Here is a 20,890-nt window from a genome sequence, read left to right as displayed (position 1 = left end):
AATGGGTCTAGCTTTGAATGTGATCTGCATTTTTAGATGTTCCTTGTTAAGGGTAGTCATTTCATATTCTCTAAGTTTTCTAATGATTGCTTCTCTGGGAATCTTTTTGTTTGTTCTTTGTTATTCAATGGAAGCAACTTTCTCATTATAAAACTTGAGGAACGATTTCAGAATCTTGTCCATAACATCATCTTCTTTCAAGATTATACTAGCACACTTTGTTGCATAATAAACCATATCATGTATCATTTTCATAAAGGATATAATAGTCTCATTTTTTTCTTATCCTCATATCTTCATAGGTTTTGTTCAATCCATGCAACTTGCTTAACACAATCATCACATTCATTCGTACTTTTTAATTTAATCCATACCTCATACGATGTCCTTGATTAATAGATATGTGAATACTTTGAATCAGATAAAGCAATAATAATTTCTTCACTATCCAATATGTTAATTTTTTTTTGTATGCAGTAGCTTTTGATAAATTTGTTAGAACAGCATAGTTTGCATGTATATTGTAACTTGCCAATTTCAATCTCCCAAACATCCAGGTAAGTGGCGATCTAATCCTTCCAAATTAGATAATTATTTCCATCAAACGTTTGAATTCTCTTTCCTCAAACTTTCCATGTAAGAACTCCTTCAAGAAGGTAAGATTCTCCACAAGGACTTAGCTCATATACCAATTATTAGGCACAAGGAAGCCAAGCTCAATTGAGAGGTGGGATGTGAATCCGTTATGGAATTTATAACTCAAAAATTCTGAAATATGATCTTAAAGGAAGATAGAAAATGCGAGATCCACAACACTTATAAGATTTATTTTTGAGGTAACCCATTAAGGGAATCCGTAGTGGCTGTATAAGCCACAAGATATGTACTCTTGCCAATTAAGAGTATAAAATTGACCCAAAAAAAACAAAAAAAGGAAAAGAAAAACGGTGCACTTACACCATAGCATTATAGATAGGCACACTACCAAGAGAATAATACTCACAATATAATCTTTAATTTATCCCTCTATCGGGTTCACCAATGCCATTTAAATTTCAAGTAGAAGATGGATAAGTAGTCCATTACAACCAAACAGCATCTCCTATGCCTATACAGTTACAGTTCCAATGAAGTAAAATTCACATCACCTTTCTTATATTATCTTCTCGCTCTCATTCCACTCTTAACACACACTTCACAAAATGATCTCACATTTACATCAATTTTTAAAAAAATCATGCATTAGGTATATTAGCCAACCTAGTACAAAATAATAATCACCAACCTGATCTAAAAATCAAGTTGGTTAAGACATACACAAGACCCAGATCTTCAACAACTAACACACTACACCATCGCCAATGCAACACCAAGAATCACACAATGTTGCAAGATCAAGTTATCTAGGATCAAAATTTAAAAATGCGCACACTGAAAATAAAAATGGTGATCACCTCAATCAATACAAACAATCAACATGATCATGGCACGATCTAAAAACATCAATAAGAAATATGAATATCATTCGGAACTTTTGCGTTAATTCCAACTCAAAATCTAAGTTCGTCTTTAACACTGATCAACATAAAAGTTATACTATTGAACTCTGTCATGTTACAATAAAGCTTGTTGTACTTCGAATAATGAATAATAGCAGCTGCTAATATAATGATAAAGCACAAAGATAATACCATCCTTGCAACCTGTGAGTCATTAATCCAATTCGTATAAAATCAAATGGTCAACCTTTTCACGTAATATCTGTTAAAATTAAATCACAGGTTTTTAAAATTTTGCTCAGTACAAGAAGGTGTCAAGCTATAGTTTGCTTGGCACACAATGGATGCAGAGTGACGCATGCAGTGGGTGCCGAGTGGCACATGACGAGTAACTCGGCACTAAGGTCAATTCGGCAGAAAAGGGTTCCTAGTGAGCTCGGTCAATGAAGAAGGTGGAGCTCGGTTTTGTGGTTGCTGAGTGAACTCGGTCAACAAGGATATCGAGTGAACTCAGTGAGGACAGCAGAGAGAGAACTCGATTATAGAACAAACTGAGTGGGCTGTATTTCAGACTTACAGCCTAGATATTTTCACCATTAAAATGGAGAGAGCCAAAGGATGAAGATTTCAAATATGAACTTCTTAAATGCAAAATACCATGCAATGACGAATAGAAGAAGGGAACAACAAAGATTTGTATGCCTGCTCACTTGTTTGCTTTCTATTCAAAATAAGATAAAACTATTACAAAATCAGGGAGCATCCGGCTTCAACTAGAAAACTTTAAAAAACTTCAAACTTGTAGCACTAATGGCTGCATAGAACAATGCCTAGAGCAATTACTGCTTTATAGGACAAATCAAAAAAGAACTTACAGAATAATAAAAGAATCTAACACGTGCAACTGCAAACACGAAACTGAAACTTCCTTCCATTTTTTGAACTTTGACTTGATCTACTGATTGACTTTCTTCTTTGCTCTATGCTCTTCTTTCTTCAACAACTGTTCTACACACTGAATGAACCTGATTCATTTCTTGTCTTCTTGGCAAAAACATTTTCCCTCTTATTTTGAATTTGAATTCACCTATTAAGTTTAATGCTGTCAGGTAGGTAGGTGGGTGTTTGACTCTAGGAACAATCGACCTACTACATTAAATTTCTAACAATATCAGTATCTAGCAGCTTAACAAAAACTCACTCAAATAATCATACAAAATTTTGTAAGCTGGAAAGAATCAAGTATTGGCATCTCTACCAGCATAAATTGTAACAATAGATGCTTAATACATAACTGAACCATTCAAATCACGAAACTGAACATTATACAATATACTAAATATTATGTAGACATTAATGACAAAATAGTAATGCCTATGAGGCTCCTCAATGTGATTGTCTTACCCCTTTCTTCAAGCTTCTCATGCCACTTCCTTCTCCACACTTGTGCTCTGTTTCTGTCACTTTACATATTGAACTCTTCTTTTGAATCTCTTGTTGTAGTGCTTAGGTTGTCTCTTTTTATAATAACAAACTTGAAATGTTATGTAATTTACGAAAAAATAAAGGTAAACTTGTTTCAAATTTTTTATCTCTTCTTAATTTCTTTGTCCTCTTTTTTATGAATGTCTTTTGAATGAATGAATAAAATTAAGCAGCTTACCACTTTTACTATATATATATATATAAGCTAAGAAAATCCCCCCAAAAAAATGATGGGTTTCACGTCGTATTTCTACAGTAAAAGGAGTAAAAGGAGCAAGAGAATAAAGATATTTAATGACCATTGATGTCTACAGATAGGAATAACTGACAAAAGAGAATACTTCGTGTTTCAATCTGTGTTGTCTATGGTATGTTTTTCTACGGTGTTTGGAATAATTGCGAATGCAGAAGGTAACCTTTAAGAATAAAGTCTACTCACATGAATTTTAAACAAAGCATATTCTCCAAAAATTATGAGTGATTTGAAACAAATGCATACTAAAGGAAAAAACAAGAGGCTGAGAGCTTCGAGTATCGAAGATGCGTTCACTTTTTTGGGCTAAAGTTAAATTACACCTTCCTCGGTTATTTAATATGTTCTGAACTGAAGGTTTTCCAGACGTTGCTAGAAAGAAAACGTTTCATCAGTATAAATTTAAACAACAGCCAAAGATTTAATCCTGGAATAATGAGACAATATAAAGATTTAATAAATATTTAATTGACATGCTACGTTTTATTATTTTATTGGTAACAAGCCATTTTTAGTTCTTTGGTCATGGGCTAATCCCCTTTGCCTTTACGGTCAGTGACAACTATTTTAGGGTTTGATGAACTCCCTTTATCGAGCTTGGTTTATCAGGACTATTATATATCTTCTACATTGGTAGTTATAGCATAACCAATTTTTTAATAAGGGGATATATTTCTATTTATTTTCTTATTTAAAAGTAAATTTAACTTAAATTTATTTATTAATATATAATGTTAAGGACCAGTCATCTAATCACTTATATTTATTATGAGTATATGTAGTCCTTCAAAAATCTTTTAATTATTTGTTAAGTTTAATTTTTAAAAAAATCTCGCTTATATGTTTGTGTGGGAATTTTACTACTATAAGATTTATATTATTTTTCCATATCTTATTGTCTATTTTTCCTTGATGAATACTAAATATCAAATTGTCAAATTCTAAACAAAGAGTTCATGATCTTATATCTCCAAATTTGTAAGTACCCCACTATATTTAATTTATGAATTTGTCATTTCTTATGATGTTTAATTTTGTTCAAGAAGTCTGCATATTTTTCCCAATGTTTTCAATCTTTAACTATTAGGGGTATTATATAAGAGCATTCACTTGTCATTTAGGAAAATTTCAATATTCTCAAAAGAAAAAGTAGAGCTTATCTTCTAAAGGGGTCCTCAGAATTTGAATACTAAATTTGTTGACATTTGAACACTTAGTAAGATCCACATAACAATTTTTTTATTTTCAATTTTATATAAGCCTAAAACTTGAATTGTAAGGTTTCCATTATACATTTCTCTTATGTAATTGATACAAGAATCAAATTGTTTATATCATCACTCCCATTTTAAAGTGTTTCACATTAAACTATATTTCATCTAAGTCATCTAATCTATTATTTTTAAGTTGATAAAGATCTATTGCTAAATAGTTGTTTCAAAGATCACTCTCTTCATCTAGGTATCTATCATTACATCAATCTTCTAAATCATACTTATTAATAGATAAAACCTTCATATATCTTCTTACATGTTAAATTTTCTCACCAATCCTCTAATGCACCCCTAAAGTTCATTTTCGACAATGGGAATGCAAGTGGAATAGGCATATGTACATTCTTAAAATTTTGAATTTTTTGTTTGGATACACCAAATCAAAATTGGAATAGGAATAAAATTGGAATACGTATTTCAATTTTGGCCCAAAAATGAGCATTTTCTATTCCATCTAAATAGGTGGAATTGGAATATGTATTCTTATTTCATTTTTTTTTAATTTTAGAAAACATAAATATTTTAGTCCATGAATTTCGCATCAAAGTTTGGGTGAACCAAACAAGAATAAGAATACATAACCCCATTTTCTATTTGAGAATAAGTATTCAAAAATAGGTATTCCTATTCCCATTTTTATATTCCCACACCCAAATAGTATATTTTTAATTTCTAAATTGTAGAATTCACATTCTTTAATGTTCATTATTAAATTTAATATTCCAAATCAAATTTTCCCCTTACCTCCATTATCCTAGTGAGTTACATTAACTTCTTTAAATATTTCATTAGTATTGCACATAATTTAATCAATTATTTCTTATAAAAATGTGTTCTAAAATTTTTCTTTTCTTTTATATTTTTTCATGTAAGAAGTTTTTTAAATGTTGTAGAAAAATGGATGGAATTGTGAGAAATAAATCACAACTTTAAATTCGCTTGGCACTAACTATTGCTGAGTGCCAATTTGCTCGGCACCTTAAGGAGCCGAGTGGTAGTTTGGTCACCACGTGAAGGTGCCGAGTTATAGGCAATAGGTGTCGAGTTAGCTCAGTACAAGAAGAAGTCAAGTAAGCTCAGTAGACAAAGGGAAATGCTCGGCAACAATGGATGCCAAGTGAGCTCAGCTCAAACTAGAAAAATTATAACTTAGAGAAATTTCAATGTGAATGTTTCCACCATTAAAACCAGAAAGCGAAAGCTTGAAGCTTCTAAAAAAACTTCTCAAATGCAATGAATAGGAGAAGAACAATGGATATAAGTATGCATGCTTGCTTTCTATTCAACCTTGATTAAAAATATTACAAAATATGGGAGCATTCGGCTTCAGCCAGAAAACCCTAAAATAACTTTAAAACTTGAATAAATTCAATATGTCAAAACTTTAAACTTACAGCTCTAATGGCTGCATATAATGGTGCTTGAAGCAATCACTACTTCAATAGGACAAATCAAACAATAAAAAAATTATAGAGTGAATGGGGGAAACACGTGCAATTGGAGAGATTGGATCTATTGATCACTTTCTTCTTCTTCCTTCTCTGCTCTACTCTACTCTCTACTAAACTTCTAACCTGCTAAATCACTTGAATGAATCTAAAACATTCCTTTTGTCATACTTTTTCCCCTCTTTCCTAATTTCAAAAATTTGCCCACCACAGTTATTGTTTCTATCTGTTCTGGAGTCTGTCAGGTGGTAGGTGGGCATTTGGCTCTAGGGGCAAACGTCAATAGCATTAAATATTCCAACAGTAATGTGATATGTCAGCCATTTTACAAATTTAATGTTAATCTATCATCATTTCTACACTACATTTCTACAGTGGAAAGAGCAGGCAGAATAAAGAGATGGTAGAACTTGAATGATTGTACTCGAAAAAGATAAAAATATTTTATGCCATTTGCATCCAATCTATATCCTTCTCGCTGTTTTGTTTGAGGACATAGTTGGGAATAGGTAAGAAAAGTAAGAACGAGTTACTTTCAGAGACAAAAGCAGCTAGCCGAATTCCAGACAAAGTATTTTCTCCAATGCATATTGAAGAAAATTGGATGAGGCTTATAGTCTTTTGGACCACTTAGGAAATATAAATTAGTCATTACTCTTTACCTAAAGAAAATATCACTTGATTATGCAACAATATCTTAGATTTACTTTCGATTTGGAGGATTATAAGAATTTTGTACTTTTTATAGATTGAAGATATTTAAATCTTTTGATTTAAGGTTCTTTCCTCATCATGTTGATGCTTTCATGACACACTGAGAAGTGGTATTCTCTAGTATTTAGTAATCTTTAAATTGCCTTAGCTTTCAAGTATTTTCCTGCAACAAGGGAATGCAAACTGAGGATTTCGTGATTGATCTTGGTAAAGACATGAGTGCTAGTGTGAATCACAATGAACTAGATGAAATGAAGACTATATCATGGTTAGTGAGGTAGGGTGGGTTTATTTGCATGAAAGTGGATTGTTTTCATTCCTGGAATGAATTAAAGGGTATGATAAGCATGTGTTTCTACAATTTTTTAACATTTGCAATAACAAAAAGGTGAACATTAATGCCGTGGGTTTTGAAATGATGGACGAGCTCATTGCAATAGTTGGTTGTTTGTCTCTTGATGGCAGGACTTTACATAAATAGACTAGAGTTGTTAGGCCCAGAAATCAGATATAATAGAAAATATTGTAAACATAATGGAAACTTTAATGTTTAATAACTACTATTAAATAACTACTACAACCTAAATTTTAAATCCCAATGATTAATACATTAACATCCCCCCTTTATCAGAAAAGGTTATATAAAATTAGGAGTATTTTAAACTCCTCATCCTATTGATTTGATAGGATCACTTTGAGACTTATTTTGTCCTTTTGAATTAGCACACTTTGGGTGCATAATTACTGAAAATAACACACATTGGGTGCAATGATCTTGTATTGTTCATATTACAATTTGATAAAAACACACATTGGGTGCAATAGAATAACACACCTTAGGCATTATGGACTTGTTTGTTTGTATTACAATTTGAAAAGAGCATACAATAGTTACTATGAAATAACACACATTGGGTGTTATGATTTGTTTTGTCCATATGACATTTTGATAATAGCATACATTAGGTGCAATAAACTTGTTTGAAAATGGTATACAATGAATTATTGTAATTACCCTTCATTTGAACTTGAATCTAGAACTCACTTGAACTTGAATCTAACATATACAAAATATCCTCCCCTTGGTAGAATATCCTCCCCTTGGCAGATGAGAGGAAATGATTTTAATAACATTAATTCATGTGATAAGATATTGGATAAGATACCACATATTTATCTACATAGCTTGAAATAGATGCAACACATTACTATGTACCAATATTATCACCAATTTTTCTTTCATAATTTCATTTGAACTCTCAACTTTGATGCACTCCTTCTTCAAGAAGATTTTTTTTTCCTTCACTAACTGGTCTTGTTTAGCTTCTTTTCTTTTTCCACCTTATTACTTTTATATACCAAATTTATCCTAAAATCATTAGTAATAGGTAAATCAAACTTCAAACTTATATTGATCAACCATTTAGATTCCCATAATCCCAAAAATAATATTTAATTTATATTGAAATCTACATTGGCTTGTGTCTTGGGAGTAAATAAGCAATTCCATGAAGTGATTAAAAAGTCCAATAAACATTTCTCAATTATAATTGACTCCATTCTCAACTTGAAATCAGATATTTCTTTAGAAAAATCTGCTCTATACTTCTAACTCAAATGATTGCCTTACTCAAACCAAATTTCATCTTCTTCATAATGCTAATAAAACTTGTTTAATCTAAATTATTTTTCAACCAATAAGAATAGCAGACAAAATACATTTCAATAATCAAAATGAAAATTATATTGCAATTGCATTTCGAAATAAATGAACAAAAGATCACCAAATCTAATTTTATGATTTTAAAATGAATGCCATTTGCAATCACATATTAAATCTGAAAATAGTTCTCCTACTCTTAAAATAGATCCATCAATTTGAACTCTTAAATCCAAAATTCATTCCCCTAAAAAATCTGATTTTTCTCCCCCAAATTTGCTATATTTTTTTCTAACATAAACCAATGCCATGAAATATCAAACCATCGTAACTTCAATATCTACAATGATCTTGTATATTGATCAACAAAAAATTTGCGCTTAAATTAGGTTTTTCCAAAGGCCACTCTAATTTTTTCTGTCTAAATTGATGTCTCACTTGCATAACCAATAACCAACATCTCTTATTGAATCTTAAGTTTAAAATAATTCTAAAAACTATGCAAATCAAAGAGATTCACCACCACCTCTTCATGCATAAGAATCATTAAAACAATGGCTCATCCCAAATTGATTATGTACCTATAATGATCAAATGACCAATAACATATGAAATTACTTCATAACTGGTACCTTTGAATGCCAAATCGGTTCCAACATCACAATATTTTGTGTTCATCTAACTATTGACAAGAGGAAAATTAACATTTTCATTTCTTAAACTTTCCTCTATCGTCCAATTTCTTTTCTCAAAACCATCCATCTACTACATCAGTTTTACCTACTCTATACCACTATTAGACCTGGAGATAAGATATAATAGAAAATAATGTAAACATAATGGAAACTTTATTGTTTCTATTCATCAAGATTCATTACATAAATAAGATAGTCATATAGCAGTTTAATAACAACTATAAAATAAATACTACATCTAAAATATCTAACCTAACTTTTAAACCCTAATGATTAATTTGTTAATGAGTTTTTGATGAAATGAGCTTGAGGAAATTCTTCTGTCCTAGGGAGGATCTTGTTTGCATGTATGGTGGATTCTTAAGGGAGGACCAGTTCTAGGTGTTATATCATTACCACTTCCTTATTTTAAAACACTTTAGGAACCAGGACTTGATTTCCTTCATGCACCTTATTTTTCATTTGATGAAGGATAATACTTTTAATGCTAGGAAAAAGATAGAGCAATGAAGACTCTTTTATATCCTAGACCAGACCTTCATGTTTAAACTCTATAAATTATGGCTCACCCTCAACCTACCTCTTTTATTTAATCTCATTACAACTAATATGCCTTGAGTCTCCATGGACCCTAGCTCTAGATCAACCTTAAAGAAGGTGGACAAAAAATCCCTTGGTTACAAGGAAAAACATCATCATTATTGACTCTGATATTGATATTGGGTAAAGAAATAAAGCTACTAAGAGGTCTAGTAAAATTCTTAAAATGGAAAAATTTTAGAAACCCCCAAAGAGTACGTGAGTTTTGAGTAGATAGAGACTAAAATGAAATCCACCATCAAGAGGAGGAAAGTTATAGACCCTGGCTCCAAGAGTAACGATGTTCCTAGCCTTTCCCACATTTCAAATACTCTAGAAGCCAACCCGTCCCCTAATAAAAGATTGGGGGAAGATATCACCTAGCCTATGAAGGATGTTGCTAAGGGTGGGGGGATGAAAGGATATCATAGCCATAGGAAGGATAAAAGAAAAACTAGGTTGGATAGGCTTGAGAAATCCATGCATGATTTGGTCAACAATCAAAAGGCCCCATTTTGTAAAGTTAGAACCCTTATTGAGTTTTTTTACAAAAGTCATGCATTTGGTGGCCACCACTCTATACTTGTTGTAGTTGAATAAGGAGGAGAAAGAAGTGGGAAAAGAGAGTGAGACCACTCGCTCACTCCACAACTTCCTAGCAAGTGATTGGCTCAAGAATCTACTAGAAAAACCCATCAAGGAGGAGGTGGAGAAATAGGTCATGGAGGAGAAAGAGGGGAACTAGCCCATGTTTCTTTGTTTCTTTTTTCTTTTATTATGTTATGGTTAACTGTGAACTTCATGCTCACTAGGTTACTTTTTGGTATCACATGTATGTTAGGGCTAGTTTGGTTGATATTTATACTAAGAAGTGCATTGTTATGTTGTTAATCATTAAGATGCTTTGGATGTCTAGAAAAGATATTGGTTAGATAGTAGGGGGTTACTATTGGTTGTTCTCCAGACTTTTGTACTATGGGTCAGCACCCCTTTTTTTTTGGCTACTATGTAATACATCAAAAACATAAACTATACATAACCTCTTACTCTAACCTAGCACAAAATCTACAAAAGGATGGATTGAATGTCTATGATTATTAAATAAATCATTATTTTATAGAACACAACTTATCCATTTCTCATAATCTATTTTTTTGTAAATCCTACTAGGTATCTTTGATACATTTTAAATAAATGCTTCACAACATAGTTGACAATAGAAAAACTGATATGAACAATTACTACTTGTCACTTTGACATAACAACTTTAGTGTTCATTTCTTATATTACTAAAACTAATATTATAAGTAAGAATATTAACATTACATTAATACCAAAAAAAATTAGAAATTATTTTCAAATAATATTTTTAAAAATATAAATTTGTTATCATTCTAAATTTAAATTTAAGTTTTCATGTAAAAGTTTCTTTTAATAATATGAAAATATTAATCAAATATTAATTAAATTATATTTAATATTATTATTACAACTAATTTTATTTGTTTTCTTATAGTTGTTAAATTTTAATATTTACTACTGTCTCCAATTAAACTATTACAACTTAATGGCACTTGATAATATTACCATTTATACTATGTCTTATATTACTTTTGATTTTAAATTAGATTATTTCAACTCACTATGCACTATTTGCTTAAAATCATGTAATAAATTATCATTTTGAAATCAAATTTTGGTTAACCTTAACATATATTTTTAAAATATTAATTAGCATGTTATATATTATATTTTCTTTACATCATTATGTGACACTTGTTGTACTTTCCATAGGCAAATGGTAAGTAAATACCACAACAGTCACTTTCTCTTATTACTCAATTAATTTGCACAAATTAGCAAGAGATAACTGAATATTTTAAAGTTTTCAAATTTATTTTTCTACAAATTATTTTTCATAATAGAGAATAAATTCAAAGACTAATGTTATTAAATATATTAGATATCTAAAATTTATTATAAAATTATATATTATATTTATATAAATGTTAAATCTCACATTATAACATTATATATTAACAAAATCATTTTTGTATAAGTTTATTTTGATAATTGCTTAAAAGAAGTGTCCCTGCCTGATGTAAGGAAAGAAAATTAAGGAGCTTGAAAGAAAATATGTGACATGGTTTTTCTTCATCCCAAAATTGCTATGATCAATTTCATGAATTAAAGAAAAAATGATCAAGTGATAGTTTTACAATTAGAGCACGCTGATGATAATAAGGATGATGTTTTCTACGACTCTTCATCTTCATCAAAGGATTACACTATATTCATTAGTTCGAAGAAAAAGATGAAAAGTGAAGAAGTACCATTAGAAATGTCTTGAGATAACACCTAACTTCGATTTTTCTCGATGTTTCTGCAACTATCGTATTTCAATGGCAGAAGACATTATGAACACCCACCTTCATTTTTTCGGATGATTCATATTGGACATAAAATTGTAATATCTTTTGAGTTTATTTTTGAAAGTATTATAAATTTGAAATCAAGATGATATAAAAATGGATTTGATTTTTAATTAGTATGAACTATCCAATATTAAGAATAATTAATTTTATAGTTTTCATGTATTTAGACAACATATGTCAAGATTTTGAAGAGGTTAACAAGAAATATTAATTTAACATTCTAAAAAGTGCATTCTACATAGATTATTTGCAACTAAAATAAGATATCTACAAATTGAAATGAGAGACTACCTTATTTTATATATTCAATGACAATATTTAGATTACTAGAGTGAACTAATCTAAATTAAGAAAAGAAGAGATTTCTAAAATTAAATATTAAAACATGTTAATTTTAATCATTTTAAATTAAAAAATTTAATACATTACTAGCAAGAAATATTTCTAACATTTATAAGAAACTTCCTAAGATTATATTTTGGTACAATTAATAGGTACAATCTTATCTATCCAAAAATTAACTATTAGATATTGAAAATGTTAGCTAAATTGTTCATTATGTATTCTAAGTTGACTCTTTGATTTGTACAGTAGGCTTCATGTAACTTGGGTTAGAAAAAATAGATAAGTTTAAACTTTTGCGTTTCTAATATTCAATTTTTTTTTGTCATATTCACCTTTAGAATTTACATAGGCTTTACATACTTTAAAGTTTCTCTACATCTATATGCCGCCACATGACCAGGTATAGGTATATGCAATAGTTATAGTATTGATTGATGTCCATTATTTGTAAAAACATCCCATCTAAAGTTATCATTTTACAATTGTTGGTGTTGATTATTGCTATCCATACTTGTGTTAGTTAGATCTAACAAGTAACAATGGCAGAAATTTATTTTAGCTTTAATTAAATTTCAATAGTGTAGGGACTAGTGGCTAAACAAATTAAAATATTTTAATTCTGTAAAATAATTTATTAATTTCTATATTAATTAATATATAAATTGATTTAATTTAATGTGAAAGCAGATAGTACTTTATCACCTTGTAAAAATGTCTTGATAGCTCATCATATCTCCCAATCAAATTGCTTATAAATTACTTTAATTTTTTTACTTTCAAACAAATTCTCTCTTTGAATATATAAACTCATTAAAGAACAGCAATATAAGAAATAAGATGCTACATGCAAAGAAGTGACAATCTCCATTCTTCTTATGAGGATAATATAATTCAGTAAAGAGTAAAGTTTAATTTTGTGCAATCTTATGATAAAAGATATAAATATAAGATGTAATACATTCATAACTATTAACATTTGATTTCCTCTAACCTAAAAAATTTATAGAATAATAAACTATCTAATATTTTACAATGTAATTATACAAACCTTTATTACATTAGACTAGTTCCATAGCTATAAATAAATACGTCATAATTTCCACAATACAATTATTAATGGCACAAGATAGAACATAGAATTTAAATTACAAAAGTAGGAATAATATAAAAATTCTCATATGAGATGAGAGATTGAGAGAAACAATCCAAGTTTCCACAATACAATTATTAATGGCACAAGATAGAACATAGAATTTAAATTACGAAAGTAGGAATAATATAAAAATTCTCATATGAGATGAGAGATTGAGAGAAACAATCCAAGTAAATAAAAGGGATTAACAGCAAAGTCCCACTCCCACTTCACAAATTTGTATCTCACAACACAACAAGCACATCAATACATTCCAAATTGCTTATGAGGCAGGGCTCAATATACCATTATTAACATTACGCAAATGAAATTCATTGTCTTTCCCATATGATCTGTAGAAAACTATTGTGAGAAAATGCAAATCCAACAGTACCATTTATTTAGAGTGGAGCTTCTAAAACATTGAGCCGTCCCAAACAATCCTTCTCGAGAAGTTTGAATAATTATGAACCACTACAGAACGGATCAACACATGGCATATAATTTCCAGTGTAAGCTTATTTAAATATAGATTAAGATATAGGGTAGGTGGACTGGAAGAACATAATTTTGAGTGGGCATTCAATTGAAATAAATAGAATAATTGGATTATAAAGAAGCACCATTTTGACCTAGTTTATGAGAAGAGATTGGCACACCAAAGTAGATTTTGAAAAAGCACGAAATCTTTGAATCATTGAATAAGTTATTTGGGATTGACATTTGTGGGATTCACATTTGAAACTGCTATGCTAATGAAAGTTAAAATGTTTTTGTCGCAAAAAGAGGGGTAAAAATTTATTAAGACAGAAAGGAATACAACAAGGAGCTCGATCCTGAGAAACAAGATCATCAAATTCTTGCACCATCTCAAAGGACAGTTGCCTCCTATCCCTAATATTCCAACCTGGATCATGACTAGAAGCCCATTTGGCTAAACAATCAGTAGTTCTATTCCATTCACGAGGAATATACGTGAACCTAATGAACTGAAAAGAGGAAGAGAAGAAAAGAATCTGCTTAACAACAATGGCTAGCTGCCAACTAACATCCTCAAGCTCTTGCGAAGAAAGCATGTTCACCACCACCTGGGAATCAGACTCACAAATAATATTACTCCATCCCCGCAAACAACACTATTCCATAGCATATAAAATAGCCTGAGCTTCCATGAGATTGTTAGTATAATCACCCTTATGAATTGAGAAGAAAAATTTAACATCCCCAGAACTACAACAAGCCACTCTACCAATACCAGCTGGACCAGGATTCCCACGGGAAGAACCATTAGTGTTAATTTTTAGAACTCCACAGGGAGGAGGAGGCCAGTGCCCATCTCGGTTAACTTGACCCTTCCTCTGATGGTGAAGCTGCCTGGACATAGAAGGAAACCTATGAGCTGCAATCCCATCCTGCAGATGAAAATTGAGGCGATTATAGATAGCAAGATCAACCAGATCCATACCCCCATCAAGCTCACACTTCACAAGAATAGTTTCCTGAAGAGAATGTGATATTTTCCACCAAAGATGCAAAACACCAAGCCAAACATCTTGGAATATGCGATGATTCCTCTCTAACCAGATATGCCAAAGCATGAAAGATGGGCCAACAATCCAAGCAGCATGGAGAGAAGAAGACTTAGAGGGAGCACTACCCAAGCGGGCCCAGAACTCAGGCAAAGAGGAAGCATGCCGACAAGAGCAACCCCAACCGCTCCAGAAAAGGTGCCATATCTGAGTAGAATAGGAGCAATGGAAGAACAGATGGGAGATAGAATCCTCTCCATTACCACACAAAACACAATAAGAGGGGCCCTGAAATCCACGTTTACAAAGATTATCCTAGGTAAGACAACGGTTGTGAGCCACTAGCGACATGAAAAAATTGCACTTGGACCAAGAAACTTTATTCCAAACTTGCTTACACCAAGGGACCTCAACATCCCCAAATAATTGTGTAGTTATCTCCTGATACCCAGCAGAGACATGATATTTACCAGACAAGGTACTGCCCCAAGCCAAAACATCTGGACCAAGCAAAGAAGAACACTCTCTAGAGGCCAGAATTTGAGAAAGCTCCTAATGATCCATGTATGTACCTCTAGGAGGCCAATCAGAAGAAAGCTTCCATCTATAACCAACAACAGGTCCCAATTGATAAGGAGTCTTGTAATGAGCCACTTTATCCCATCCAGCAGCAAGAAAAGAGTCACAAAGAGGCTGAAGATGAGGGTATATGGATAAAATGGAAGGGAATCCATCCCAAGCATTAGACCAAAACAAAGCCTGAGAACCTCCTTTACATATCCAGAACAGACCCCTCTTCAACAACATCGCACCTATCTTCAAAGTATGCCAAACCATTGAGCCACGAACTTCAAGAGGAAGTGCAAAAATAGAGCAAGGATCAGCACCATGAAAATATTTATGAGTGATAATACGAGCCCAAAGTTGATTTTGTCCAAAGCACCATCACCATAAAGTTTAGCAGCCAAAGCTTGACTACTCAATAGAGCAGATTGAAGACCAAGACCTCCCTCCTTTTTAGGCCTACAAATAGTTGCCAAATTAACCAAGCTCCATTTAGTACTATGCAAATTACCACTTCAAAGAAATTGTCGAGAAAGAGCATCAAACTCCTTGAGAAAGTAAATAGGTACAACGTGAACCATGCTTCTATAAGTAGGAAGAGCTTGGATAACAACTTGAAGAAGAGTAACCTGGGCAGCAGTAGAAAGCCATCTATGAGTCCAATGATTTACCTTATCCTAAAGCTTGGTAATCAAATTTTTCCAGAAGAGACGTGGCTACCTGGAAATAGCAATAGGAATGCCAAGATAAGTCAAAGGAAGTGAACCTATTTGAAACCGTAGGATACCAACAATCCTGTGCTGAATAGAATTAGGAGTGTTAAAAAAGTAAATGAAAGATTTGTGCTCATTAACTTTCTGGCCTGAATCTACCAAATAAGCATCCAAAGCATGTCGAAAGGCTTCAGCTTCCTTGATCCTAGCAAGACCGGCAAGAGAAGAATCATCAACAAATTGAAGATGGGAAAGAGAAGGTAAGCCATTACCCCACTGCCAGCCTTGAATAGAATTCTGGGACACCTGATGCTTAATGAATCTGCCCAAGCCTTCAGCCATGATGATGAATAGATATGGGGAGAGAGGGTCACCCTGGTGGAGGCCTCTAGAAGCACCAAATAGTTGAGAAGGTTGACCATTAATAAGAATAGAAAAAGAGGCAGAAGTAACACAACTCATAATCCAACTCACCCAGTCAGAGCTAAATCCAAAAGAAAGAAGAATACTCCTTAGGAAGCTCCATTTAACTCTATCATAGGCCTTAGCCATATCCAGCTTAACAAACATGGCTCTCTCCCTTGAAGTAGCCATAGAGTGAATAGCCTCAGTAGCAATAACCACCCCATCCAAAATTTGTCTGCCAGCAACAAAACCACCTTGTTCTTCTGAGATAATAATGGGAAGCCACCTTTTCAGTCTCTCAGCAATCAACTTAGTAATAACTTTGTAAACCACATTACATAAGGAAATTGGTCTAAAAAAATCCAATTGATTAGCACCCTCTCTCTTAGGAATAAGAGTCAAGAATGTAGAGTTCAAAGCTTGAAGCATCTGCTTGCTAGCATAGGATTCTTTAACCACCTCCAACAAATCATGATTAATGATGTCCCAAAATTCCTGAAATAATTCAACTGGAAAGCCATGAGGACTAGGAGCCTTCCCCTTAGGCATGCCAAAGACCACCTCCTCCAGCTCTTCCAAAGAGATAGGACACATGAGATAATCATTCATTTCCTGAGTGATAAGGGAAGGAATACAGGACAAAATAATATTTTCTTCATTATCAGCAGGAGGAGAGCCCTCAGAGAAGAGGGTAGAGAAGTACGAAATAGCCTCCTGGAACAAAGCTAGCAAGGAATTCAGTTGGATACCTTGAGAATTAACCAAAGAAGAGATAGTGCTCTGATTCCGGCGAGATTGCACTGTTTTATGGAAAAAGGCAGTGTTTCGATCACCTTCCTGGAGCCAATCAACTCTAGCCTTTTGCTTCCAAAAAATTTCCTCTCGAAGTTCCCATTTTTCTAGAGCCCTAGAAGCAAGGGATTCAACCTTGCCAAGATCCTCTGAGAAACCTCGATCTCTAATCTCCCTTGTGATGACATCAAGATCTTCTTGAGCAAGCCTCTTCATAAAGTGAAGGTTCCCAAAGCATTCTCTATTCCATATCTTGAGCTGCCTTTTAACATATTCAAGCCTTTTAGAAAATGAGAACATTGCAGTACCATATGCAGGAGCACCATCTTTCCACCAACAAAAAACAAAATCATGAAGAGAGTAGTCATGACGCCACATCAACTGGAACTTAAAAGGAGGATGCTTCGAAACATAAGCCCTGATAGTGAAAAATTTTATTGGCCAATGATCTGAACCCCTCCAATCAAGGATTTCTGAAGAGATAGTAAGGGTGCCACTAACCCAGAAGCAAGAAACAAGAAATCTATCCAGACGTTCTGAGATAGCAGCAACACCAGTCTTGCGATTATTCCAGGTATAGAGACCATTAGAAGGCTTAACATCAGAGAGATGCAAAAGAGATATGTGTTGCCTAAGAAGAGCAAAAGAAGGCCCCAATCTAGCCAAACCACCATGATTCTCCTCCAGACTTAAAACTGAATTGAAGTCCCCTGCTAACACCCAAGGATGATAAGGATGACAATTTCTAACATATTGAATATGTTCCCAAAGTTCCTCCTTTCCCACAAGATCAACAGGTGCATACACATTAGTAACCATGATTACCTCTCCTAAGTCTAGAGCAGAAGCTACCATAGAGAGAGTTGAGCGAGAAGACATCCAGCCAAGAGGAGAAATTTTTTGAGGATCCCAAAATATAGCTAAACCACCAGCACTGCCTATTGCCCCAACACACTGGCATTGGCCACAAGACCAAATACTAGAGGCATGTTGGACCATAGACTCCACAGAGAGCTTAGTCTCTTGGATACAAAAAACATCAGGACTATGATCAACCACCAAGTTATGAATAGCCTTTTGTCTGGGGATGCTATTCAACCCCCTTACATTCCATGAGAGAGTAATCATCATTGGGTAGAATTGGGAAAATGAGAATCCAAACGTTTCACTGAACCAGACTCAATCAATATATCTCCTATGAGTTTAATCTTCTCTTGGTCTGTTTTGCACCCACTCCTTGGAGGGGGAGTAGAAGAAGCCCTCTTAAAGGGTTGAGGCAGTAACCCCAAGGGGAGAGGAGATCCCTTGCCCTTACCTAATGGTAGCACATCCTTAACCAAGTCAACCAAAACAACATCAGTATCTTCCAACACTGTAGGAGTCACCAGAGCCTCTGTCGCAAGAGCTACAAGAACCTCACAGTTCTGATATACTACAACTTGAGATGCCCCACAAGCATCATTAGGAACAGATCTCTCATCTGGGCAAACTGGATCAAAAGAGATAGGAGGAGGAATACCCTCCTCTAGAACCATACTATCCAGCACCTCAAAGCGGCTAAAACCTAAATCAGATAATCTTTCTTTCAAAGGCCTCTTTGGACCACGTCCCTTAGCTCGAGGGCGAATAGGGGTAAATCCATCCTTATCCTGTATTTGAGCCTTACCCTTACCTGTAGTATCTTTTGGATTCATCCCCTTGGTAGTATTAACCATTTGAGATTGTCCTTTCCCTGTAGTATCTGCCAAACCACCAGCATTGCCAGCTGTAGAACCATCCACTCCTTTGAAACTCTAGTTACGGGGGCACTGACGCTATAAATGACCATACTCATGACAAATTCGGCAACAGAAAGGGAGGGATTCATAATCTAACTACTGCACCCAAGAAGAATCCCCCAGACAAATTTCCAAAGAATCTGGTAATGGGTTATTCAAATTAATTTCAACACAAATTCTAGCATAAGAAATAACCTTTTTATCGAGGGATTGATGTGCGATCGCAGTCGGCTTCTCCAAAAAAGTAGCAATTTTTTGAAGGATGTCTTCATGCCAAAATTCCAAGGGAAGACAAGGCAAGCGAACCCAAACTGGCACTGTTGAAGGGAGATCCTCAGCAAAATTAAAACCTGAATGCCAAGGTTTGACAAATAACCCCACATGGTTGTAGAAATAAGGGCCTCATTCAAAAACATGATCACAATCAGACATGCAAGAGAATACAACAAAAAAATAACTATTCCCTGCCAACATAATCTCCATATCACCTTCCACCTGCCAAGAGTGGCGGATCCATGCCTCAAGAGCAGATAGGGAAACCTGGATTACAAGAAATTTGCATATCAAAGCATGCTTGGTCCAATAATCAATGTTCTCCATTACAGTCGTTGGAGGAATAACCAGAACAAATACTAGAAATAGAAAAGAACAAAGAGAATGTAGTGTTTGGTTTTTGGAGTATTGAAATCTATAGCTCAAATGATTGTGAATATAATGTGTAAGAGATGTCCATGCAATATGCTAATATAAAATGGTCAATAAATGTCCACATCACAATGTAATAATGTATAAAGCTAATAATGTAAGAAAAAAAAGACTTAAATCTATGCTAGCCAGTTAAAAGTGTGGCATACGACTGTAGAAAACAAGAATTTTCAATCTAATGTGATGGCTAACTTCAAAGAACATGAAAGATTGCACTAAATCTAGATTAGTTTATTATTTTTATCAGAAATCAGTGATCACAAAACTATTAAAAAACTTGACAAGAGACAAATAATTTGCCAAACATTAGAAGTGTATTTCTAAAATAAATTATTAGAGACATCACAAATTGGACTATTGGGATTTAGAGTTAAAATTAAGAAGACAAAAGGCACATAATGACAAGCCACCAAACAACATGTCCTTTAAATTAAGCTCCACATATAAATAATGATATCACTGGAGAAATTTAACACACAACTAGGGATTTTGTACTCATATGTATATATATTAAATCCCATATATTAGAAAGATCTCACACTACCATAAATATATAGAAGTGAACCTAGAAAAAAATGGACATTACATTACAAATATGGTGTACTAAATTGCCATGAATTTAAAGATAACACACCAAGAATTGATTAGCCATATCTATTTACCATTCTCCAAACACAAATCAATAGATGGGTAAACTAATTTTGAAAACAACAATAGAAATAACAACTATATTATATATAAACTAATAGGTGGTTAAGCTGATTCTAAGTATGAAAGTATGAATTCCACATTTGTTTTACATTCAAGTGGGCACCATAATAGTTCTACAGAGTAAGTGGAAAACATGTGATGCTAATATGAGGAAAAATATAGAAATCTCAAACT

Source organism: Cupressus sempervirens, chromosome 5 (assembly GCF_028749045.1).
Source record: "Cupressus sempervirens isolate cs-2001-9-10 chromosome 5, ASM2874904v1, whole genome shotgun sequence".
NCBI classification, from domain to species: domain Eukaryota; kingdom Viridiplantae; phylum Streptophyta; class Pinopsida; order Cupressales; family Cupressaceae; genus Cupressus; species Cupressus sempervirens.
This window is presented reverse-complemented; position numbering follows the sequence as displayed.